Source organism: Argiope bruennichi, chromosome 6 (assembly GCF_947563725.1).
Source record: "Argiope bruennichi chromosome 6, qqArgBrue1.1, whole genome shotgun sequence".
NCBI classification, from domain to species: Eukaryota; Metazoa; Arthropoda; class Arachnida; order Araneae; family Araneidae; genus Argiope; species Argiope bruennichi.
In genome coordinates this window covers 104,908,319-104,929,444 of record NC_079156.1, presented here as the reverse complement: position 1 = coordinate 104,929,444, position 21,126 = coordinate 104,908,319, and the positions used below count along the sequence as shown (strand labels likewise).

The window sequence follows — 21,126 nt, the reverse complement described above, 5'->3', positions numbered from 1 at the left end:
AATTATTTTAATATGTAATTTAACAAATCTTATGGAATATTGAAACAATGCATTTTCAAATTCCCTACAGGTTGTTGCCAATCATGTGAAAATAAAATTTGATAAAATTTGTGGATAAACAATTAATTTAGTTTTAAAAGTATTGAAATAGTTTATTATCGTAAAGAGAAGAATATAGAAAAATACAATATTCTAGCACATCAAGAAATCGATTAAAATTGTTACTGCCAAATATTTTAAACCATGAAAAAATAAACAAAATTGTTTAATAAATCCTTCTTCTACTTGGACAGCTTGATAAATATGCCACAAGTTACATATTATATAAAAATGGATCTATTATTAGCGTAAGTATTTCAGAAAAGTAATATTTAAAAAAATTAAAACTATTGCAAATAATTAAATTCAATTCTATGTTTTTAATGAAATACATGAATTTACCATTAAATAAAGTCATATTATCATGAAAAAACCTTCTTTGAAAATTTAACCTTAGTTGCCCTTGTTATTTCAACATACTTCGAATACAAATAAATACCTTAAAACGAGAGTTTTAAAATAATTTTTCTAATGTCATAAAAAGAAAGATTTTAAAAATTTATTTCCTTTTTTTATTATTCATCTTTTATTTTTTAAATATAAATTATAAATATTGCAATATCCGGAAATCAATTAGTTTCTAAAATACTCAACCAGATGGCGTCGTCACCTGGATTGAAATTTAAATTTAAATTAATTAATTGATTGAGTGACAATTATGTTATGAAAATTTTAAAAAAGGTATTTTTACTGAAAACATTTAAACCTGAGGAAGTATGAAATTGTAGCACTTCGAGTAGTAAATGGAAAATTGATAAAAAAAAAAAATCATCTACAGAAATATGAAAAAGTCAGAGTAAAAATGTGTAAAAAATAATTTCAGTTTTGAAAGTAAATGAAACTTTATGTAAGAAATAGTTGAGTACAACGATCGTTTCGAAGAAGTTTGACGAAATTGCCCTGAAGATATGATATTGGAAATTGCTCTAAAAATATGATGTTGATTCTGATGTTGAAAAGTCATTCAATAAGAAACCCAATATCTGGGATGAATACAAAAATAATAAATAAAACAAAGGACAAGAAACTCGCTAAAAGTTATCTTTTAATCAAAACTGTTTTTAAAAAACCGGAAATAATTTTTAACCCAAAGGAAAATTCAAGTGTAGGCAATTGCCAACAGGATATTTTTTTTTATTGCTGTTTATTTTTAATCTTTAAAACAAAAACTAATTTACAAACAAAGATATTTTTTTTGAAAAAAATAATTAAATCTTTTTCAAGTCATTTTGTTTTCTTTCGTCAATTTGTGAAATAACCATCAACTGAAGAAAGAATAGGAAATAAGAGGGGTTTTTTTTAATCATTGGATAAAATTATTTATTTTCAACGCATGGTTGAATGTTAGTATTAAATGGTACTTCTTTTTGAATATATTGTATACACAACATATTTTTTAAAAGATAAATTTGAACTTCTACTCAAAAAAATTAAGACATCATAATGTTTAAGGCTACATTCGTTTCCTGAATTCTATTCTTTGCATACACCACGTTATTTACAAATAACAAAGTGTTAATAAAAGTTGAAATTTAAATTTGTTTTGATGCTAATGTAAAATCAATATTTCATATAGTCAAATGTGAAAATAAGAAAAGTATAGTAATATATCAATAAGTGGATAAAAGAATAATGTTGTTTTTTATTAGAATAAGTATCTACATTTCCTTTTTAATCTTACGAATAAATAAGTTAATCTGCAATTTTCCCGAAACACTCAGAGATAATTTTAACTGTAAAATATTTTTTTTTCAAATTATTTAAGAACTACATCTATACTCTTCAAAATGTCATACGGATTGTATACCGTGCGATACCCCGACCTAGCCAAAGGTCATGTGTGAAACTTGTAGGGGTCGCCAAAGAGCAATCCCAACGAAGTAAGAACAAACTACACTTCATGACCTTGGTCCTTTGCAAACAATAAACAACCCTCTAGAGAAAACACTTATTGGTACAGAAAAAGAATAGGAAAAAAAAAAACTCACATTTTACATTACATATTAAATTGTGAAACATTAAAAATGCATACAATACATTAAAGCGTTAACATTTTACATTAAGAGAGAGCTAAATACAAAATGTCCCTAACAGAATATTGATTGCATTAATTGTATTTGGTCAGAACACTTTCATCTCTACACGTTCTTATCTCTTCGTAATTTTTTGACCTTAAAATAATATGGTGAATATATTTCCTATCTCAATCAGCTAATAGTAGGTAAAAGTAGAGGTTCATTTATATATTAATAATTAAATCAAATAAGCGATTTGATTCAATGAAAGTTTCTTTTTACTCTTTATTTTGGGACAAAACTAATTTTCAAGAGCAGAAAAGTAGTTAAAATGATACTTCTTGATTGATCTGAAATATAAGACATAAAAATTAAAATCATCTTAAAAGGTATTAAAAGCAAAACCAATTTCAAAACAAAAGAAAGACATATCAAAAGATTTTATAATAAAGCATTTAATCTATGAATAAACATCCCCTTTAGAATAAATAAGTTTTTACACATATAGTAAATTTCTTGCACGCATTTCTTCTATAACAAAATAATAATTTGAAGCAATTTCAAATTTCAACCTTTAGAGCAAATCATTATTCCGTATTATGAATTGAGTTAACTAATTTATTTTTCCTATATACCGCATCGTCTGACAGAGTTTCAAAATTTCGATGTCCTTTCCAAATAGCCCTAGTGTTCCTTTAAAACAGGACGTTAATATAGCTAAACTAAACTTCCTACATACCAAGCGCAAATAAAATTAGCAAATTTGAAGAATCTTGAATCGTAATAGTTTTTGTAACAAAATTACAACATATGCATACAGCACACAGAATACAGCCTCACCGTCAAAACTTGTTTTTATCTAGAAGGAGAGAATTTACTGAAGCTTGCTAAATAAATTCTCCTAATTACTAAATGTAAAGATAAAAACTTCCGACTGCCTCCTATTAATTACTCAAATTTCCCGAAACTTCCGGCAAATCACTTTGCACCTATAATAAATCTAAATATGTGCGGTAATGAAATTAGGAGATACAAAATACAGCTAATTGCTTTAATGTGGCCATATATCACATCACGTTGTTGTCTTCAGCTCACTTGCTTATCTTTGCGAAATGTTATTATTAATTGCTTCGTGGCGAGTAAACAGTTTCATCATTTCCGGAGTCAACGGCAGATTTCTTTCTAGTTTCATATTTAGATGTTATCAGATGTTTCAGTGTTCAGATGTTATCAGATGTTCAGATCAGTTATTTAGATGTTATGTTTTTCTTACAGTTCGGTTCTAGAACGCAGTAAATGGCAAATATTACATCGAAATGTGATACAATGTTGCATGTGGAAATCTAAATAATATTCAGAGGGATTGTATTGTTCTTATAGGAGAATACCTTGTAAAAAGAAATAAATAGAATGATTTCTACAACACTGAAGATTTTGCGAACTTAGCAATTCAGAAGAAGTATTATTTTCAAGGCATTTAATGATATAACGATGACTTTGCAGTCAGTTTTGACACGAATAAAAGACTGTATCGCTTATTGGTTTATTTATTAAAGCATTAATTCGGAAATTTTAACCAAATATATTTAAATGGTTTAAAAAAACGAAAATGTTCATAGAATTTATTTAATGCTTCATAACTGAAGAATGACCTCCATGAAGTAATTTAACTGTAAATAATATCTGGATAAATTATTTATTTTTTTAAAATAAATAATTGTTATGATCAAATTTGCATTCCAGACGTAAAAGAATTAGACGGAATAAACAGAAATAAATGAAAAAACTTAATTCTTTTTACTTAAGACAAGAGTATCAGAATAAAAAAATTAAAAAAAATTATGATAAGATAACAGCAGACACTATTATTAGTTCAAACAGCAGACCTTGATTTGAAACTAAAGATCAGAAAGTCAGGAAGTTAACCAAAACCGCTGAAATCAAGAAGTTTAAGTCTGTGAGAAATGAAAAGTGAAACGAAAGTGTCTAAGAAACTCTTAAGTCAGTTATTTCTACTCGGATGACTTGATAAATATATCTAAGATTGGACATTAGAAAAGAAATGCCTTCAAAAGCAGATTATTTGAATTAATTAAATTCTAAGAAATTTAATGTTTTAAAATATTTAAGAAAATTCTATGGACATTTCTTTATTTTAAATTTTATAGATATAGCTCAATAATGGATAATGTTGTTTTTTTATACACAAAAGAAAGGCGGAAAAACACAGTGGAAACTTACACAATAAAAGCACTTATACAAATGAACAACTCACATGCAGCTAGTGACCCCAAGCATGTAAAATAATGGCTCAGAGATATAAATTCCAAAAGCCGTATTGTAAATATTGTCTATGAAATGTTCTGTAAATATATGCGGCATCTTTTTCCCAGAATAAGAATGACAGTTACCAAATGGTGACTGCAGAAGAATGCAAAGGAACTGATTGAACAATATAAGGGCTTTGTTTGTCACTAATCGTGCTAATATAGATTTTAATATTTTCTTTTCGATAAAAATGGGAATGATCCAGAGGAATTTCCAAGATAAGCTCTACACAATGTTGCACACTGTGCCATTATTCGCAAGTGCTCAGTTCCTTTTCAGAGTAAAATGAAATCTTATACACACCTATAAACTAATGTTTTCAAATTTTAACCTTTGCAACAAATTATTTTCGCATTATAACCAATTAGATTAGCTACTGAGAAACTTTTAAATACTAGGCACAAGTTAAATCAGCACATTTCAAGAACTTGATTTATGGTAACTGAATTATAACATAGGCATCTTGCATTAAAATACAACCTCACAGTCAAAACTTATTTTTATCTCGAAGGTGCGAAATTACTGAACCATACTAAATAAATTATCCTAATTACAAAATAGAAAGATAAAAACTTCCGACTCCACACTATTACTTACTCAAATTTCCTGAAACTTCCGGTAAATCAATTGCAACGATAATAAATCTAAATATGTGAGGTAATGAAATTAGGAGATACAAAACGCTTCTAACTGATGCAGAGCAGTCATACATCACGTTGTTGTTTTTAGCTCACTTGCTTAAGTTGACGATATATTATTATAAATTGCTCAGCAATAAGTAAGCATGTTTATCATTTCCGGAGTCCACAGCATATTCCTTTCTGTTTCTATATTTAGATGTTACAACTTATCTTTTTCATACGGATCCGCTCTAGAACGAAGGGAATGAAAAATATTACATAGGAATATGATACAATGTCGCTTGTGCAAATCTAAACAATATTCAGCCTGAATTATATTGTTCGTAGAAGGGATTGACTTGTAATTAAATTAAACAGAATGATTTTTATAATATTAAAGAATGTTGGGAGTGTCTGAATACAGGAAAAATTTATACTTTTAAGGAATTTAATTAAATAAGGAATACATTTCAGTCATGCATGACAGGATTAAAAGATTGTCCTCATTTTTTGATTTATTTATTAAAGCTTCATTTATTTATTTATAAAATTCGCATTTCAATTGTCATATCATTTTTCAGTTAAATTGTTCGCAGACAAATATATTTCGGAAAATTCAGATTAACCCTTTAAAGGACCATTTTTTTCTAGTCATATTATGTTAAAATATTTTTAGTCTTGAAATTAGAATAAGAAAAGGGATTCATTTAGCTTATTAGATAAATTTAATTTGATTAATTAAGTAATTAGGTTAACTAATAATTAAGTAACAAATCAAGACAGATCATTTTGTGTAAGATAAAGAGCTAAAGCCTCTAAGTTTCTGTCTTTCTAAAAAAAATTGTCAGAATTGTTGCCAACATACATAAATTCATACAAAGATTGATAAATTTGGTAGGAAGCATACTTCCCACGGCCCTAGAAAGAGTTAAGTGTGTTAGGGGGAAATTCCTTCGCAGAATTTTTTGACGCTAGTGCTATTTTTTCTAAATATAGAATATTTACATTTAATGTTCCATTTCTAGATGGTCAAAAATGGAAGACATTATATAAAACATTATTAAACAAGAAATTAGTTTTCAAAAGAAAAAAAAAATATTTGAAGCTCAAAAAAATAAAGCTCAAAATCTCGGGACAAGCCGCTGTATCAAATATTGTAAACAAACATTAGTTATGTTAAATCTTGTAGTTGGATTTGGTCCATTTTTACCCTAAACAGGAAGGTCAATCACCAAACGATGAATTTATTTGTGTATTGTATATTTATATCAGTAAATATGAGATTGACTTATAAAAGAAGATAAATTAAATTTTATATTTTATTAGTTTTTATAAAAGTGTAACGGTTAGATTGTTGTCTGATGATTGTGTTATTAAACATTATTAATCAGCAGAAAAAAGTCCTCAAAGTATTCTAAATGAATAAGAAAATGCCATCAATATTAGGAAAGATTCTACTTAAACTTTCCTTTTTAAATATATAAATAAAATATATTTCGATTTTTTTTCAAATACATCGGCATAATGGATACTTTGTAACGCTTTTAGCTACAAAGTGTTAAACATATCAGTAAGTTTTTCATTTAAGTTTACAGTCTTATTTCAAATTATCCAGATTGTATTTGGAAGATCAGCTTCAGTCGTAATTATTTTATCATTCGAGATCAATTACTTGATGGTAGCTGAAAGAAGAAGCACACTTTTCTTCTATGAACAAAATATTAATTTTAATTTAAATTTATAATACACTTAATTAAGCTATTTTAATCAAAGAACTAATTATTTTTCATTTACTGTTTTAACCTTCATCAAAAATTAATCTCCAAATCTAAAAATATATTTTAAGTATTACTTCATAATTAATCCAGAATATAAATATCCAAGCCTTTAAATCCTTAGAAATTTAAAACAAAGTCTAATTACAATCAAAAGATTTCATAATGCATTTAATGTATAAAACTAATAAAATAATTATATTTCACAAAGAATAAAATTTTGCATACTATAGCACATCTTACAAATACTTCTTCTATGAACGAAATATTATTTTCTTTTTTTCAAATTTTAAACTTTATAACTGATTTGGCATTATAACCCATTAGGTTAACTTCTTAGCTCTTTCTAAGTATCAGTCACAAGTTAAACCAACAAATTTAAAGAATCCTGATTTATATTAACACTGCTATTATGCTTCTTCTAATATGTTAACACTTCTACTATGTTAACACTTCTACTATGCAAATACTTCTTCTATGAACGAAATATTATTTTCTTTTTTTCAAATTTTAAACTTTATAACTGATTTGGCATTATAACCCATTAGGTTAACTTCTTAGCTCTTTCTACGTATCAGTCACAAGTTAAACCAACAAATTTAAAGAATCTTGATTTATATTAACACTGCTATTATGCTTCTTCTACTATGTTAACACTTCTACTATGCAAATACTTCTTCTATGAACGAAATATTATTTTCTTTTTTTCAAATTTTAAACTTTATAACTGATTTGGCATTATAACCAATTAGGTTAACTTCTTAGCTCTTTCTAAGTATCAATCACAAGTTAAATCAACAAATTTAAAGAATCTTGATTTATATTAACACTTCTACTATGCTTCTTCTACTATTTTAACACTTCTACTATGCAAATACTTCTTCTATGAACGAAATATTATTTTCTTTTTTTCAAATTTTAAACTTTATAACTGATTTGGCATTATAACCCATTAGGTTAACTTCTTAGCTCTTTCTAAGCATCAGTCACAAGTTAAATCAACAAATTTAAAGAATCTTGATTTATGTTAACATTTCAAACATAATTAATATATAGGTATCTTGCACTGGAAAACAACTTTACCCTCAAAACTTATTTTTATCTAGAAGGAGCGAAATTACAGAAGCATAAAAAATAAATCCTCCTAATGACTAAATGGAAAGATAAAAACTTCCGACTCCACTCTATTAATTTCACAAACTTCCTGAAACTTCCGGTAAATCACTTTGCACCTACAATAAATCTAATTATGTGAGGTAATGAAATTAGGAGATACAAAACATTACTAATTGCTATAAACACGACCATATATCACCTTGTTGTTTTTAACTCGCTTGCGTTTGCGGTATATTATTATTAATTGCTTGTCGGCAAGTAAACAAGTTTATCATTTCCGAAGTCTACAGCAGATTCCTTTCTGTTTTTATATTTGGATGTTACAACTTATCGTTTTCTCACTGAACGGTGCTGGAATGCAGAAAGCGTCAAATATTACATAGAAAAGTGTTATATTGTTGCATGGGGAATCTAAACAACATTCTTCATGAAATATACTTTTCTTTGAGTAGAATATATGTTGACTGAAAGAAACAGAATGATTTTTATAATATTGTAGGAGATTGTGATTTTATTAATTCAGAAAAATTATTACTTTCAAGGAATTTAATTAAAGAAATATCACATTTCAGTCAGTTTTGACAAGATCAAGACTGAATCATTTATTTTATTATGTATTATTGCTTTAATTCAGAAATTGTAATTAAGAATGCTTAATTACTTTGAAAAATAAAATGCTTCATAGAGTTTATTTAATTTAGGTAAAAAATGCATCTCTAGGTAAAATAATCTATTTTTTGAAAGAAAATAATTAGTATGAATAAATTAGCATTTCATTTGTAAAAATATCAGTCGGAATAATAAAAGTAAATCGAAATTGTTAATTTTGTTTTTATTTAAGACAAGATTGCAAAAATCAAAATATAAAATTTGATAAGATAATAACGGAAATTTCAGTTGGATCTGAAACTAAATATCGGAGAGCCAAGAAGTTACTCAAAATCGTTGCTATAGAGAGTTTTACTGCCGGAGAAAATTAAAAGTTAAATAAAAGTGTTTAAGAAATTTTTAAAGCACTTATTTCTACTCGGATGATTTGATATTGTTACGAATCTGTGATGCGGCTTCCCAGCATAGTTGGTTCCATAGGAGGTCGCAGAGCCTGGCGACAAATTTGGCGACCATTTGCAACTTGGCGACGAATTTGGCGACTTTGGCGCCAAAATAGATTATACCCGAAACATCGAGAATTTTCCCGATCCCTCCAGTAAGAACCGAGATATGCCTCGAACGTTACTGATTGGTTGAGAGGCTTCTAGCCCCGCCTCCTGAGACCTATAAAAGGAGCTGAAGCTGCCGGGGAGACAGTCGTGAACCAGATCGGAGAGTTGTAGTCGGAAACGACAGAGTGAAGAGTAGTCGGAATCGACGGTGAAGAACTGGTCTTCCAGTGACTAGCGGAGCAGATACGGAGTCGAGCTGCTGTTGTATGCTGCACGTCTCGGCTGAAGATAATCGTCTTCTGTTCTGTATATAGTTGTCGTCTTTGTGCTGTCCTGTGTGTCTTCGTGTAAATAAACGTCGTTGTTTTATTTTCTACTGCCGCCTGCTGATTGAGCACTCTCCACACCATATCACTTCCACTATCCAAACGAACCCCGCGGAAATTTCGTAACAATATATATTTCTCAGGTTCCTCATTAAAAAAGAAATGCATTTACAAAATTAATTAAGTGAATTGATCTAAGTTTTAAGAAATTTATTCTTTTAAAATATTTAGGAAAAATTAATTAAATTGTTTTTATTAAAATTGTTATAGATATAGCACGATAATAAACAAAGTTATTTTATGATACATTTATCAAAGGCGGCAAAACAGCAGAATCTAGCACAATTATAGCACTTTCAGAAATGAATAACGCACATGCAACATGTAAATCACTGGTAAGATGTCAGCAAAGCACACAGCACGCAAAACAATGGAAAACTTGCTCCAAGATTCAAATTCCAAAAGAATTCACTCGACTCAATGACATTGATATACGCACATTCGTTTATGTAGCTTCCGAGTCAAAATTTCGTACGAAAAACATTTTGATGAGAAATAATATTATTCACATGTAATATTATCATGAAACCAGCTTAATTATTGTCTCTTAGATTTATTTTTAAATTTGCACAAAATGATAAGCATTGCTTTTTATATTATAGTAAAGAAATGCGTGTAAATATTTTCACATTCTCACATTTTATCTATTGACTGCACTCTAATTTCTGTAGAAAAATGCCTTATATATGGCTTAATATTTATTTAATACTCAGCAATTTTTCGTTTTGTCATACAAAATTATAAAGACTTATCAATGACCTCCTTTTCAATGTATTGCGCCAAATATTGTATACAGAAATATTGCGCCAAATATTGAATACAGAAATATTGCGCAAAATATTGTATGCTTCCAAGGTAGCTAAATTTAATCTATATTTATGCAATTTTTTTTTTCTTATTTTCTAAAGGCATGTAGAAATACAAATGTTTCCTAAACTTTGATTCAATTAAACTTTTGCAGAAATCTACAGTATTTGATTCATAAATTCGCCTTTGATTACAAATTCATAATTTCATTTTGATACATACATTCACTTTTGATTTGTCAAGCCTGTATTATTTTTCAGCTATTATTTTTTGCAGTCTGGCATGTTTTTGCAAATGATTTTTCTCATTCAGATTAAATTTACAACAGAGTCATTCATTTACAATTTTTTGGTAAATTATTTTGACGGTAATAATATTTTTCTGTATACACAGTCTTTACATTTAAATATCCATTTTTTGAGGGTCATAAAATGAAAACAATTGAATAAAACACTATAAGACCAGATAATAATTTGCACGAGAATATAGAATTTCATTTGCAGCAAAAAAAAAGGCAGAAAGTTAAAAAAAAAATCTCGTGTAATTCCGTTGCAAGGAAAATTGTAAAGAACATTGACCATGGAACTTCTTGTAGATTAATATGGCTTATTTTCACCTAAATAAGAATGATAGTCATCAAATGGTGACTATAGAAGAAGGAAATGGAACTGAGAGAATGTCACAAGAGTTTATTTAGCATCCTGCAGTTATGGATGTAAACAATCCCATGAAGGTTGAAAAAATGGGAATATCCAGAAGATGTTCTATTACCAGTTCTCCATGATATTGCATATTACGCCATTGTCTGTATTCAAGTTTTTCTTTTGGTGTATAATGAAATATCATGCTCTTCCATAAACTATTACCAGGTTTGATATCATTTTGTCCAACTGTTTTTTTATGGCCGTTTCAATCTAAAACAGCATTTATATGGGCGAAAGGTATCGTATGTGAGAAAATAATAAAAATATATCAAGATGGATTGATTTCATATCATCACAAACGACTTCCCCTCGGTTATATGCACATAAGTAATATTAATACATACCAAAAAAACTGTGGACTCAAAATCTGTTTTAAACAAGTATATGTATACCTCTATTGATATTCAACAAATATAAATGCTAGATCTTTTAGCATTATTATTTTATTTCTTATTCGTTTTATAAACAATAATGCCTTGGACAACAATTGTGCTTACAATATTGATGCAATAGTGTTGCTAAACAAGAATAGGTATACTTAGTTTTCAATTTATAATTATTTTGCTACCAATTGTTCAATAAATCCTTCTGTTTTCGCATATAGTTGTTTATAAATGGAATGCGTGATATTTTTTATTGCTTAGACCATTGAAATCCAGGTAAGTTCAGATAAAATTACAAAAATTCGAATATTTCCTTCATTAAGGACATTCAAGAGGAAATGACCCACAACATAAAATAATATTTTACCACTTTTGTTAAGTATTATTTATTGTTTACACGTGACGCATGCTTTGTATATTTGAGAGACTCGCCAAGAATGGTTGTGGGGATAGGGGGAATTTCTGGAAACTCTTAACAATTATCTGCGCATACATTTGCATATTAGTCGTCAGGTAAGAGGGTCTCTTCTTTTCTGTAACAATCCATTAAAATAACATCATATCATTGCGGTTTTTATCGGTAAAAAAATGTGACTCCTATTTGAAGGAGAAACTTGGTGGTTTCAATATTCAGAGGTACCTAAACCTGCATTATATTATTAATGAGAGGTTTAAAAGTCAAATATGTGGGTAAAATCCACTAACAAAAAAATATCTAAATTCATTTATGTATTGTATGTTAGCATTGGGGAATAGCATAGTTCAAAAAAGGGATAAACTTGAAAAATTAAATTTTATATTTAAAGTGGACAGTTAAATTGTAGATGATTGTCCCATTTTAAATAATATTTGTCAGCAGGATAGACAACAAATCTTTGTGGGTGAGGAAATACCAATGTTACAACAGATTATACATTAAATTTCATCTTAAGCTTATAAATAAAATATATTTGCATTTTTATCCAATTAATCGGTATATTAAATAGTCTGTAATACATATAACTTCAGTTTTAGTTTCTCAGTTAAGTTTACATTCTTAATTTTATGTATCCAAAATGTATTTGGAACATCGGCTTTAGTCGTTATTATTTTTTTATAACTTTGTTATTTTCTTTTTCTGTATTTGCAATCGTGCGATGAATATATTTTCGACAACAATTAGTTGATGGTAGCTGAAAGGAGAAGCACATACCTCCACTATGAACGAAATATTAATTGTTAATTTAAATTAACAATGAACTCCATTAAGCTATATTCATCAAAAAAATATATTTTTTATTTACAGGTTTAATCTGCATTAAAACTTACTTTCAAATACAAAAATATATTTAAATTGTTATTAGCTAATTAATCCAAAATATAAAGTTCCAAGCTTTAAATGACCTTAGAAATGAAAAAAAGTGCAAATATTATCAAAATATTTCATAATATAGCATTTAATGTATAACACTATTCAGCCATTATTTGCTATAATTTTTTTTCGCAAACAATAAATCTTTTCACGCTATAACACTTCTTGTACACATTTCTTCTATAAATAAAATTTTAATTTGGAAAGTTTTTAAAATGTAACCTTTACAATAAATCTTTTTGGCATTATAGCGAATTAGATTAAATCCTACTAAGCTCTAGACACAAGTTAAATCAGAAAATTTCAAGAATCATGATTTATTTTAGCGTTTCTAACAGAGTTACAACGTAGGGAATCTTGCATTAGAATACAACCTTACCGTCAAAATTTATTTTTATCTAGAAGGAGCGAAATTGCCGAAGCTTACTAAATAATTTCACCTAATTACTAAATGGAAAGATAAAAACTTCCGACTCCTCGCTATTAATTACTCAAATTTCCTGAAACTACCGGTAAATCAGTTTGCAACGATAATAAATCTAAATATGTGTGGTAATGAAATTAGCAAATGCAAAACACAGCTAATTGCAGTAATGCGCCCATATATCACGTTGTTGTTTTTAGCTCACTTGCTTACGTTTGAGATATACGATTATTTATCGCTTCTTGGCCAGTAAACATTTTTATCTTTTCCGGAGTCACCAGCAGAATCCTTTCTGTTTTTATATTCAGATGTTACAACTTATCTTTTTCTTACGGAACCTTACTAGAAAGCATAAAATGAAAAATATTACATGCGAATATGATAGAATGTTGAATGTGAAATTATAAACAACATTCGATGTAAATTATAGTGCACTTAGAGCAGACAACCTGGTGATTAAAATAAGCAGAAGGATTTCTAAAAATTTGAAAAATGTTGTAAGTTTAGCAATTCAGAAATTAATAATTTAAGAGAATTTAATTAAATAAAAAATACATATCCATCAGTTACTGACAAGATATAACGAATCAGTCATATGTTTATTATCTATTTATTTTATTTCCATTTTTTTAACTTTATTATTATTTTATTATTTATTAATTATTTTTTATTATTTATTTTATTATCTATTTATTGTATTTTTGTTAAATATTTTTATTCAAAAACTCAATGAAAATTGTTTAAATGCTTTAAAAAATAAATGCATTCAAAAAATTTTGAAATCTGAGAATTTTAACTAGAAACTGAAATTTCGTTATAAATTGCTTTATTTTTTAAAGTTAATAGTTGCTTCCTTTATATTCGCATCCCGAACATAAAATTAGTCCATGCGATAAAAAAATAAACCAACACTTTTAATTTTTTCTTAGCGAAAATAAAAAAAAAATATGATAAGGCAATTAAAGAAACTTTTGTTTCATCTGATAATAAATTACAAATGGAGGATGATAAATTGGTAAATGTTGTTTTCAGTAAAAAATGAGAAAAGGAAATATTTTCTTTATTCCATACAGCATAAACATAAATAAAAACTGTATTAAGAAAATAAATTTATGGCTATAAAACAAAATATAATTGAAGTAATTCTTGAGTATTGAAAGGAATTATATAACAATAATTTAAATAATTATGAAATTATAATCCTCATAATGTATCTATTTAAAGTAATAATTATTTTATAAATGTGGAAACAAACTTAAAGATAATATTCCGAAAAAGATGCAATTTCTACTGAGTTTGTTTAAACATTAGGATGAAAATTTCATTGACACTAAAAGAAATTATCTTATAATTTTGTAAACTAAGTAAATTATCTTATAATTTTGTAAACTAAGTAAATTATCTTATAATTTTGTAAATTAAGTAAATTATCTTATAATTTTGAAATTTTTTAAACTCTTGAAGTAATTATGTTCAATAATTATGATATATATGTGTGTGTATCTGTGTGTACGTATAAAATTGAATGTCAGTTTTTTTTCGTTAGAACGTAAGACAGTTTCAAATTCTTTGTCAAATTTAAATGAAATTTTGCACACATAATCTTTAGTCCCTGAAAGGATTATCAAACCTATGAAACATTTCCTAAGGCCCTAATAAAAATACTGAATAAATTCCTAATAAAAATACTGCAGTATATTAATTAATTTTATCCAAAACGTTAAATTTTATTTTTCAAATCAGTGATGATTGACAGTTACTGGAGCGCCCACCTCGGATCCAAAGCTGTCTTTTGTACTTACAGAGCTTTCTTACAAAGTAACATCATGACTGTGAACCTACCCTGAACTGAAGCAAAAAATCGATGTTAGAAATTTACCCTCGGCGGGACTCGAACCCGCAATCCCCGGTTTAGGAGACCGATGCCTTATCCGTTAGGCCACGAGGGCGACGTTCATCGCTTTGTAAAATTGCCGAGAGTTTTTCTTTAAGTAAATAAACAAATCCTAATTAAAGCCAAATTGAACTAAGAGACCTATTGATTTAGATTCCGGTATATTGAATTATTTCTTGGAATAAGATGGCGGATACATAGCAAAATTCATAAAACCGATCACGGATTCGATTTCCGTTGAAGATAATATGGCATTTTACCATATGATGTCGCTTCAGAATATGTATCAACCTTATTAAAATGGAAAGTACAAATAAACTGTAGGGGATATTCGTTTCGTTTTATATCTTACTCCATAGATTAAAAAGGAAAGAGAAGGCTTAACTACAGCAAGTATAACTATCAAAAGATATCCAATAGGGCTGTGGGGAGAATTCTTAGGAAATCTTAAAGAATGTCTGAGCATACATTTTTATAATAGTCGACAGTTTAGTGGGTGTCATCTTTTGTGTATGAATTCTTTAAAATCATGGTCAGTTCACTGCTTGAAAGTCCGTTTATAGGTACGAAATTTATCTCATATTTAAAAGAGAAACTTTGATTTTTTTTTTTTTTTTTTAGTATTATGAGGTAACTAAACTTGAATTGTTTTGGAATGAGAGACTTAGAAACTAAATCTGTGGGTAAAAGACTACTAACAGTCTAATGTCTAAAGTTATTGGAGCGCCGAATGACTGTTTAGGTGAACATGATTCTTCAAAAAGGCGATCAACTCGATAAAAGAAATTTCGTTTCAGAGTTTGCAATCAAATTGTAGATGATTGTCATTCTATAGATCTTATTAATCAGCAGGATAAACTCGATAAAAGAAATTTGTTTTCTGAGTTTGCAATCAAATTGTAGATGATTGTCATTCTATAGATCTTATTAATCAGCAGGATAAACTCGATAGAAGAAATTTGTTTTCTGAGTTTACAATCCAATTGTAGATGATTGTCATTCTATAAATCCTATTAATCAACAGGATAAACTCGACAAAAGAAATTTGGTTTCTGAGTTTGCAATCAAATTGTAGATGATTGTCATTCTATAGATCTTATTAACCAGCAGGATAAAGTCCACATAACATTCTACGTGGAAGAGAGAACATTATCAATGTTATAACCGAAATAAATTATATTTCCTTTTCAAGTCTATCAATAATATACAACTGCATATTTTCCATTGCAAAGGCATAATAGATACTCCGTAGCACCTTTAATCACAAAATGATAAACCTGTTTGTATATTTTTTGCTTATTTTTACATTTTTACTCATTTGTATCCAGAGTGTGTTCGAAAACTCCCTTCAATCGTTATTATTTCTTCATAATTTTGTCACTTTCAGTGATCGTACTGACAAAATTACCATGAATATATTTTCAACGATCATTAATTGACAGCAGCTGATTTAAAAAGAAAGATATAATTCCTCTTTGAAAGAAATATTAATTATTAATTTAAATTAACAATTCACTTAATTCAGTTAATTTCATCAATATAATTTTTTCTTTACCGATTCAAAATCTGTCAAAACATATCTTCAAGTGTAAAAAAGAATAATTAAAGTCTCATTTTTTCATTAATACCAGTTATAAAGCTAGAAGTTTAAAATCGCGAAATACGAAAAAATCGTATTTCGTAAAATCGCTTTAGAAATATGAAAATAAAATGAAATTTAAAACAAATGGCAATGCAATTAAAATACTTCATAATATAGCATTTAATCTTTAAAACTAATCAACCAGTTTCAATGTAATTGTTTTTTTTTCAAAAATAATAAACTTTTGCATACTATAGCAGTTCTTGCTGGTACTTCTTCCACTTAACGAAATATCAATTTGGAATATTTTCAAATTTTAACCTTTACAGCAAATTATTTGGGCGTTATAACCCATTAGGCTAGTTACTTAACATTTTCTAAATCCTCATCACAAGTTAAATCAGCAAATTTCGTGAACTCTGATTTATGATAAAAACTGAACTGAATTACAACATAAGCATCTCGCTTTAGAATACAACCTCACTGTAAACTTATTTTTATCTAGAAGGAGCGAAATTGCTGAAGCATACTAAATAAATTCCCCTAATTACTAAATGGAAAGATAAATACTTCCGACCGCCTCCTATTAATTGCTCAAATTTCCTGAAACTTCCGGTAAATCAGTTTGCGCCGGCAATAAATCTAAATATGTGCGGTAATGAAATTAATAGATACAAAACATAGCTAATTGCTGCAACGTGGCCATATATCAAGTTGTTGTTTTTAGTTCATATGCTTACGTTAGCGATATATTATTATTTATTGCTTCTTAGCGAGTAAACATTTTTATCATTTCCGAGTTAATAGCAGATTCTTTTCTGTGTTTATGTTTAGAAGTTACAATTTATCCTTTTTCTACGGAACCATCCAAGAATGCAGAAAATGGTGAATAATCAGCATTTTAAGCATCATTCGACGTGAATTTTACTGTTCTTAAAAGGCGAATACCTGCAAACTGAATCATATAGAATGATTTCTATAATATTGAAAAAATTTGTAAATTTAACCATTCTAAAAAAAAATAATAAAAGAGAATTTAATTAAACGGAAAGCACATTTCCATCAGTTGCTGATAGAATAACGCTCGTTTTTTTTATTAATTTCTTTATTGAATTTTAATTCAGAAATCTTAACTAGTTATGCTTAATTGCTTTAAAGAAATAAAATGTCTCATTGCCACCAGAAAAGAAAAACATTTATTTGTCTGAAAGCAGAAATTTCTCGACAAATGGTTTCATTCTTTTAAATAAATGATTGCCTTCTTTCAATTCATATTCCAAACGTAAAACTAGTGCAAGCTATAAATTAAAAAAATAAATCAAAACATTAAATTTTTACTTTATTTAAAACTGGTTTGTGAGAAACAAAAAATAAAATTAGTATAAGCCAATAAAAATAAATTTCATCTGATATTAAAGATGAAAGGGAGGATGAAAAATTGGTAAATGGTTGATTTCAATGAGAAATGAGGGAAGATTTATATGTTTTTGTTTCATATAATATAAACATAAATGTAATAAGTATGTATAATTTGTATTATACATACTTGTATATACTTATATATAATTTGTATTATACATACTTATATATAATTGTATTATACATACTTATATATACTTATGTATCATTTGTATTATACATACTTAATGTACGTTCTAAAGTTGAAAAAATGCATTTTTTGCTACTTTAGAATGGAAAATAGTTGAAGTAATTCTTCGGCATTGAAAGGAATCAGATTACAATATTTTAAATAATTCTAAAAAAATTATCTTTAAAAATGTTTAGTTAACGTAATTATTATTTTATGAATATCAAAATACAATTTAAAGATGATATGCAGCAAATAACTCAATTTTTACTGAGCTTATAGAAACTTTAACAAAAATAATTCAGTGTTTCTAAAATAAATTGGTTTATCATATATTTGAAGAAATAATTACTTTTATTCTCACTTTCCGCACACATATTGAAAGTAATAAAATTTCACATTCTTTGAATATTTTAAATAAAATTGAGCACAAGTGTTATTTAGCTACTAAAAGGATTATTAAAATTTAGAAAAAAAAATTTAAGGCCCACAAAATTATATGATAGTGGTGGGTAAAATATATTTATCCAACAGAATTTCAAAATAAAGCGTCATAGAGAAATTTTTATGTTATCTTGAAATTAAAAAAAAATCTTTATAGTGACTTTCATTTTTTTATTCTACAATTTCGTTCAATTTTGATCAATTTTCGGATATAATTTGATTGCATTGAGCGTAAAATTCATTTTTTGTCAATATATTATATCCTTTTTCATTATATAATCACATATATCTCCCTCGGGCTTTCGCCAATTTAGAATTGATTTTAATCAAATCGTACATTCTTGTTTCCGCTTTTGTTCCTTAATAATATGAGTATAGTTTGATTGGAGTTTGTTTTATAATATCTTCTGATGCATGTTTTAAACTGTTCATTCAAAATGATTATAATTTTATTGTTGTTGTTTGGTAAAATTGTATCATAACATTTTAGAATATTTAAAATATAATAGACCTAATTTGCAGATCAAATTCTCTTTTTATTACTTTTTAGCTCGAATTTATTATATAAGATGTTAATTTACTTGAGAAGTTTGTATATTCAAAATCCTATACAAGATTTGCACATATTTGATTAAATATTATAGAAATTTTGTATATTTAAACTGAAGACTTTGAATATCGAAAACATAAAATGTGATCTGAATGCAGACCATAAATTCTGCATCAAGTCAGTAATTTGTCATTTTTTAATGAATAAATAAATACAACCCAAATTATTTCCACAATAAATGTGTATTCATATACCAGTTGGCATTTTCAACGCTCACATGAAATTACACTCCATGAAATTTATTTACTTGTCAGGAATTTAACATTTATAATTTCTAGAATTATGTTTCAGTAATAGTTGATATTACTAAATATTTTATATTTTACAAAAAAAAAGAAGTAATGAAAAATATGAAAAAGTTATTGGATTTAAATTCTAAATGCTTGAATTATTTTTTTTATAAAACTAGATAAAACAAAAATAAATGCTAGTGAATATAGTATTTTTAATTATTACAATTAAACGCCTCATTATAAAAATCCTTTGATTATCAAATTCATCTCATTATTTCTATATTTAAGGCTGGAGTATTATCAATTTATTAAGTCACTGATGACCTCTAAGTACTTGAAAAAAATTACTATTGTTGATAAACAATTTTTCTGTCCTTCAAGATTTGGTTTGACTAAAGAATGCAGTACAACATCTAAACTTCATTTTCAAAGGTAAAAATTTGCCAAACACATTACCCTAATTCTATTTATTAGTTGATATTTGGCAATTTTGTTTATTGTTTGATTGGATTTAGCTGACATTAATAAGGATTCTGAACCATATTCATTAATTTTATCCAAAACGTAAAATTTTATTTTTCAAACCATTAATGATTGACAGTTATTGGAGCACCCACCCCGGATCCGAAGCTGGCTTTTGTGCTTGCAGAGTTATCTTGTTCTTATCTATCTTTGTACTTACATAGTAACAGCCTGATTGTGAAGCTGCCCTGAATAGGGGGCAAAAAAGAAATAACACCAATTTACCCTCGGCGGGATTTGAACCCGCAATCCCCGGTTTAGGAGACCGAAGCCTTATCCGTTAGGCCACGAGGGCGACAGACAGTTGCTCTGTCGAATTGCCAAAAGTTATTCTTTAAGTAAATAAACAAATCCTAATTAAAGCCAAATTGAATTAAGAGACCTATTGATTTAGACTCCGGTATATTGAATTATTTCTTGGAATAAGATGGCGGATTCATCACAAAAAAACCGATCACGGATTCGATTGTTGTTGAAGATAATATCATATTTTAACATAAGACTTCGCTTCAAAATATGTATCAACCGTGTTAAAATAGAAAATACCAAGACACTTTAGAAGATCCATTATCCACAAATTTTATAGCAATAATTAAATGGAGTTGAAGATAAAACTTCGGATGAGTTTAATATAATAATTGTACTGCTTTTATTAGCTTTGTTTTTTCTAATATACATATAGATTAAAGAACAAATGGCAAAAAGCTTAACTTGGAATATTGACAAGTATAATACTATAGTTGTTACTGTATATTAATATAGTAATAGTCACTTATATTACTATACTAATAGTAATATATTACTAATCACTTATATGTAATATTGCTATTCACTAAAATTACTTCTGATACTGATAAATATTTTGTGTTCTTGACACATTTATAAAAGAATACCTGGAGAGAAAAAGCTTTACTTCAATTTTGAGTCAAATTTGAAAATTTGAATGTATTTTTCAATTATTAGAAATGGTAATCATGTTTTTTTTTTAAAATCATTTGATGAATGAGGCTTATTACTGATAATAAAAAAAATCTCATTTATCATTCTTTTACATTTAGTAAATAAATTATTGCTGATGTATT

At 27.4% G+C, this 21,126-nt stretch overlaps 2 non-coding genes across 2 annotated transcripts; both read right to left on the bottom strand.

The window, feature by feature from the left end:
• Positions 1-15,047: 15,047 nt before the first annotated feature.
• On the bottom strand, positions 15,048-15,120 carry Trnar-ccu (transfer RNA arginine (anticodon CCU)). Its single transcript has one exon. It is a non-coding gene; the product is annotated as a tRNA-Arg (tRNA).
• Positions 15,121-20,266: 5,146 nt separating this feature from the next.
• On the bottom strand, positions 20,267-20,339 carry Trnar-ccu (transfer RNA arginine (anticodon CCU)). Its single transcript has one exon. It is a non-coding gene; the product is annotated as a tRNA-Arg (tRNA).
• Positions 20,340-21,126: the final 787 nt, after the last annotated feature.